The sequence below is a fragment of the Myotis daubentonii genome, chromosome 6 (genome assembly GCF_963259705.1).
Source record: "Myotis daubentonii chromosome 6, mMyoDau2.1, whole genome shotgun sequence".
NCBI lineage: Eukaryota > Metazoa > Chordata > Mammalia > Chiroptera > Vespertilionidae > Myotis > Myotis daubentonii.
The window spans coordinates 36230455-36236454 of NC_081845.1; positions in this window are offsets into that span (position 1 = coordinate 36230455).

Consider the following 6000-nt stretch of genomic DNA (forward strand, 5'->3'; position numbering starts at 1 on the left):
AATTTTCAGTAACCACCAGAGGCTCACCCTGATGACAGTGACCGGCGCCCCTCCTTGTTCTGGCGTCCCCACTCACCTGCTCCACCATCCCGCCTCGCCGCCGATGCCTGCCATGGTCCGCATACACCTCCTGGTGGTCAGCGCACGTCATAGCAACCGGTGGTTTGATTGTTCCACTGTTCAGTCTATTTGCATATTTGGGTTATTTCATCCTGGTTTGTGTCAAGGGTTCCAGGTTCCTGCATCCTGGGTGGTCCTCCTTGTGGAGTCTGGTGAGGGTCCCCCCTAGGGACGTCCTGCCATCACCCCAGCACACAGCCAAGGAGGACATGATGAGAAGCTCCCACCATCACAAGACCTCTGACCAGTCAGTTGTGGGGGGGAATCTCTCTCACCACCTTCCTACTTCCAAAGACGTGCCTCTTTCCCCTCCACTCTAAGGGAGTATTCGCTATAAACTGTGACCGCTGTAACCTTCCAGACAGGCTACCAACCCCTAAGAACCCAAAGGGTTTGAAACAGTTTTGGATTGGCACTGCATGGAAATAAGTTTTGTTCTAATGGGGACAAACTAATGTTAAAGATCCAAAGCAGCTTTGATCAAGACTATCCTGTCTTTTTCTGGGCAGTTATAAAAAGAGAAGGGACAGAAAGGGCCCCACCATGGCGAACATGGGGTTTCTGCAGTTGGGCTGTTGATACATTTCCACATCTAAACGTTTTATTTTATTAACCAGCATTTCCAGTTCTTACATTCCTCCAGTCCCACCTCTAATTAAGCAAGTTGCGTTCAATTTTCAGTATCAGCAACAAATGTTCCTCCAGCCCCCAAAAGTGCCTATTACAGGGTTTTGTGGGTTTGTTTGTTTTTACTATAGAAAACAAGTATCTCGAGTTTATGTGATGCAAATGTTGGCTTTGAGAAAACAAATATAGAAGCAAGTCAAAAAGTAATCAGCAGGGAGCAGAGTGGTGGGAAAGAAAACTGGAACTCATAGCTCCTGGGAGTGTGAGGGCATCCCAGGTCAGCAAGCCACTTCCTGCAGGGAGCTCATTATTTCAGAAGACAGTCCCCGCCACTGTGGAAGCCTCTGAGGCAACACTGTCCAGTGGAATGCTCTGCAATGATGGAAATAGTCCATAATATCGAGCTATATTGTGTTTGCTGTTGGACACTTCAAATACCGCTAGTGCAAGTAAGACATGAATTGTAAATCGTTTAATTTTAACTAATTTAATTTAAATAGTCATACGTGGCCGGCGGCTAGCATGTTGGACAGCACAACTCTGTAGTCATTTTCTCTATTAATCTATGATTTATAGCTCACTTCCTTCCATAAAGGCTCCAAAATATCAAGCACAACATGAAATAGGAAACTTGAAAAATTGTTAACAATAGAAAACAGAAGAAGAAAGCAGTTGTGTAAAAGAAAGAAAGTACTAGATATTCCCTGACATATGGAATGCGTTAGTTGTTGCCTTTAAAAATTAAATTTGTTTCTAAATTGCGGGAAGTAAGGCAAAATGAAGTCACACAGGAGGCAAGGTTGAATCTGCAGTTAACAATTGTTTGGCCGTGAGCAGCCCTTATTTTCCGGAAATGGTTGACCTGCCCTTGAAGCCCCCAACCCTACCTCTGGCACCTAACCTAACAGCAGTGACTGGACACTCACAATCATTTCTTTGAGAGACTGGACTTGGGACATAGGAAGGTCTGACTCATCCTGGGCTGATGGACAGCAGATGTGAAATTCAGAGTCCGTGGAAGCTGAGGGGCAGAGGACGGTGGTCCGCACCGAGGCAGGAGAACACTCTGAGTCTACACCGGCTTTCTTACTTACTAGCTGTGTGACGTTGGCCCCAGACCCTAAAAACTTCTCCAGACCTTCTCCTCCCTAGATTGGGAGTGATTTTAGTTCAGATTTCATAGAGTTGTTGTGAAATATAAATGTAAGGACATAATAACTGCCCCAGAAATAGTACTATTAGTTTTAATAATATTAGGGACAGAATTCCAGCAGCATTCAAGTGACTGGATTTGTGTCACGGCCAAAGTCTTAGCAATTATCAGCCGTTGGGATCCATGACACATACTCCTCCCCCATATTCTTAAAATAATATTTCTGTTTCCCTTAAGCTAATTTAGGTTGGGTTGGGTTTCTGGTAACGGTATCCAGCAGAGTTCTAATGTGTTCAGCATTCTGTTTGGAAGTCCACTTCCTCTTTCCTATGTAGAAGGCCGGGAGAACATAACCTTCTGCAGTCTCTTACCACAGGAAAGGGGCACAAACAGTGGACTCAGATGGACACAACCTTAAAGTTACTAGCTTAGTGAACATTTGCCATGTGTTGGGCTGCCCAGCACTCACACCCATTTCTTATTTGGGAATAAGCCTTCCAGAATATGCCTCTTGGTGGGAGACAGGGCCTGCCTCCTCCTCCTCTGGGCGTTGAAGATTGTCAAATGGCACCTTGCTCTGCCCCTTGGAAGCTACATGTCAATATATGACCTGGGATGGACTAATTGAATGCTCTTGTGGAAGGAGACCACCAACATGACCTGTGCTGGCCATCGTCACTGTGATGTTTATGTCCAGAGCCCAGCTCTGAAGGGGGCAGCGCTAGTTTTGATCAGATGGCTCCTTCGACGTGACCCTCACTGGCTCCCCCTGCCCAGCCTCCCATTTTTCAAGCCTTCCTGCCAATTCTGTAAGCTACTCACTATGTTTCCGGTGAATTCCTTTTCTGCATAAACTAGCTAAGAGGAGGTCTTTAAGTTGTATCCCATATCTTTGTTTTTCCCTTTCATCCCCATGAGTAACTCAGTGACCAAAAGCAACCCTGGCTTGCTCCTTGGGGTTTTGCTGCATTGCCATCAACTAATATTACTGCTCCAGTCCCACAAGTGGGCACGTTTCTATCAATTCCTTCACAGTCCTATGGTGCTTGGACTGCCACTCGGCCACATTGGCCTGATGATCATACACGGCACAGCCTGTGATAGAAGAGTCCAGAAGGACCGTGCAGGAGCCAGACGTTGCTCCCAAAGTTACCAGTATCAGATTTGGGGCTGATGATGTACTCTGGAGAGAGGAAAGTCAGTAGTTTTCAGAATGCTGAAAGTCAAATTTTCATCTTCTATGTAAAATAGACGTGCCAGACCATCTTTTGACGATTTTATCATTTAGATTAATAAATTAGTATTCTCTATTGATAAAGTATTATATTATGATTTTGCATAAAGTTCTTCCTGGAAACTTTTAGTTCAATAGTTTGTCCACTATGGGTTCTTCTCTGAATTTTAGGGGGACAAGGGCATGTATACCCAGTGCCTAGGACTGTTCCCAGGGAACAGTGGGTAACAACTATTGGTTGAACAAATGAATAAGGGAGCTAATTAATGAGTCCGTACATAAGCACTCTACCAGAGTGGAATGAGGAGTCAGCCATTTGCTGACTCCTCCCCTCCCCACCATCACTCCCCCATTCCCACCCCTGGCCCCAGTGGTAGACCTTCCTTGAGCTCCGTAATGGAGAAAGTAAGAGCAGGGCTGATGATCCAGAACATCTGCTCATTACAAAAGTATGAGACTGTTTTGGTCTGTTTGTTTTTCATTGTGAGGAAAATTCACAATTAAATCCTTCTGGTAAGGTAACAAGCACACCCAGCTGGAGACATAGACTCAAGCTGTAAGACCGTCATTGATGGGGCAGGTGTGATCATGTAGGAGGTGGATCCTGTAATGTGTTAACACAACCCTTTACAGTGAAGAGTTCGCCTCTGGCACTTGGGCGGTTCTACTTAACTCCTCTCTCTTCCTTCTTCCTGCTTAGCTCTCCAGGAACTCCTGGATAAGCAGACTATTCTGTACCTTGCTCAGGTTCATTTCAGTGGCCTGACTGATCTCTTAGAGTCTAATTTCTGTTTTTCCCCCATTTTTTACTTAATTAAAAAAAGGAAAAGAACCATTTCTGGCATCATTTGTCACCTATAAAAATACACTTCTTCTTTTTGTTTTTTTTGTTTTCTGTTTTGACCACATCAGGGAATGCAGCTAGACATAGGTTCACCAATTCAGGATTTCCTTACTTAAAATATTGACGAGCTGGTCTGTGAAAAATTTAAGTTGAGGACCCTGGAGGCTCCTTCCAGAGATGGGCAGAACTGGAGGTGGCAAAACTGAAACATTGCAGGCCAGGGTGACTGCTGAGGGGAGGGATGTGCCTTTGAGTTCGAGATGAATTAAGAGGCAGCCACACAGGCAGACTTGCCAGGTCACAGGTTTTAAGCGAAGCAGAGCTACTTTTCACAGGGCCACTCGAACAAGATCAGAGCTTCTCAAATACAAATTGCGCAGGGATCATGCTTCAGGATGTGGCTGGGACATTTCCATCCAGCTCTGGGGTGGTGTCAGTCTATGGTCCTCAGACACCACTGGAAGTAGGAGGCTCCGGCTCCAAGGTGAGCAACACAGACAGTTACATACGTAGCAGCAGCTGACGATTTCCCAGAGCAATTTCTGGTAGAGCAGATAGACTCAGTAAAGGAAACCTAGAGCATAAAAGAAAACATTCTTTTAAATATTCCCATTTCCCTGAAACAGTGGCTCTCAACCTTGGCTGCAATTAGAATCTCTGGGGAGCTTTAAACATCCCAGCGCCTAGGACCCACTCACCCCAATGGCATCAGCATTTCCAGGGGCAAGACCCAGGCGTCAGGATGTTTGAAAGCACCCCCAGTGATTTCAGGGTGTGGCCACAGTGGAGACTGGCTGTCCAAAGCGAGCCTGTACTGAGTCATTGGTATTCACGGCCAGCTCGACCTCACACGGCTCCTTCTGCTGGCCTCCTGGGCTTGGACTGGCGCTCCACCTGCCTGCAGAGTCACGTTCCCCACCTGAGGTTTGGGAAGAGCAGCCATCTGCCCATTTGCCACGCAAAGTTCATCTCTCTGACATCTAGGCCTATCCATGCTCTCAGAGCTGACACAGACCTGGCTATCTGCCAGAGGATGGCTCCCAGAATCTGTTCTACACAACACCAATTCCACAAGGATGCTAAATGATGCTATTTTAAAAGGAAAAGAAATGTATTTTTATTAAAGCAGTTTAGGCTCAATAAATTCAACCAGATTTATTTACTTTTAAGACTCCTTAGATCTTTTCGCATTTAATAGGCCAGTGTGCTCATCCCCAATAGAAAGATATGGCAGGCAACATTTTCCACATAAATTTGACCATAAAAACTTTTTTTAAAATATAACCAATCCAGGAAACAGGCTTTGAAATATACTGCTGCAGGGTATAATTTAAGTTTTAAACTTTTCTGGATAAGTTTCCTAATATTTTCAATATTGATGTTATCATGCATGTGCTTTACTCGATTGACTAGTGTTTTATGGGTAACCACCTTATGCTGTGTGTTATGTCAGGTACCAGGAAGTAGGAATTTGGCATCTAGTGTACATGAAACAATTAGAGAATAGCTGTGCTTAACTGAGTTGTATTGATAAAATACAATAAAATTTAATTTAATTTTTAAAATAAAGGAATTGTAACAGAGGACTACTTAAGGCAAGGAGTGGAGGAAGTGGTATCTTCCTTGAAGAGCTTGAAGATGAGTTAAGATTTAGATAGATATGCAAGGCAGCAGAAAAAAAACAGCATGAAGCAGAACGTAAAGCAGGAAAGAGTAGGGTGGGATGTGAGAAGGGGTAGGGCATGGGGTGTGAGGGACCACGAGAGGACCAGCCTGAATGCAACAGTGATGGGTACAGAGTGTGTACAAATACAAAATCCTGCTCATAAGGTGATATCCAATTTTCCCAATGAGATCATTTTTTAAAATCATTTTTTATGACCAACCTGAATGTATTAACCTGTAAGAATGTAGATGAACTGGTCAATGTATTTTTGCGATATTTATTAATGTAGCATCCTTACTGTCACAGGGTGGGTTCTCCAGAAGGAGATGCTGAGGGGAAGGTTGGTTGCAAAATGT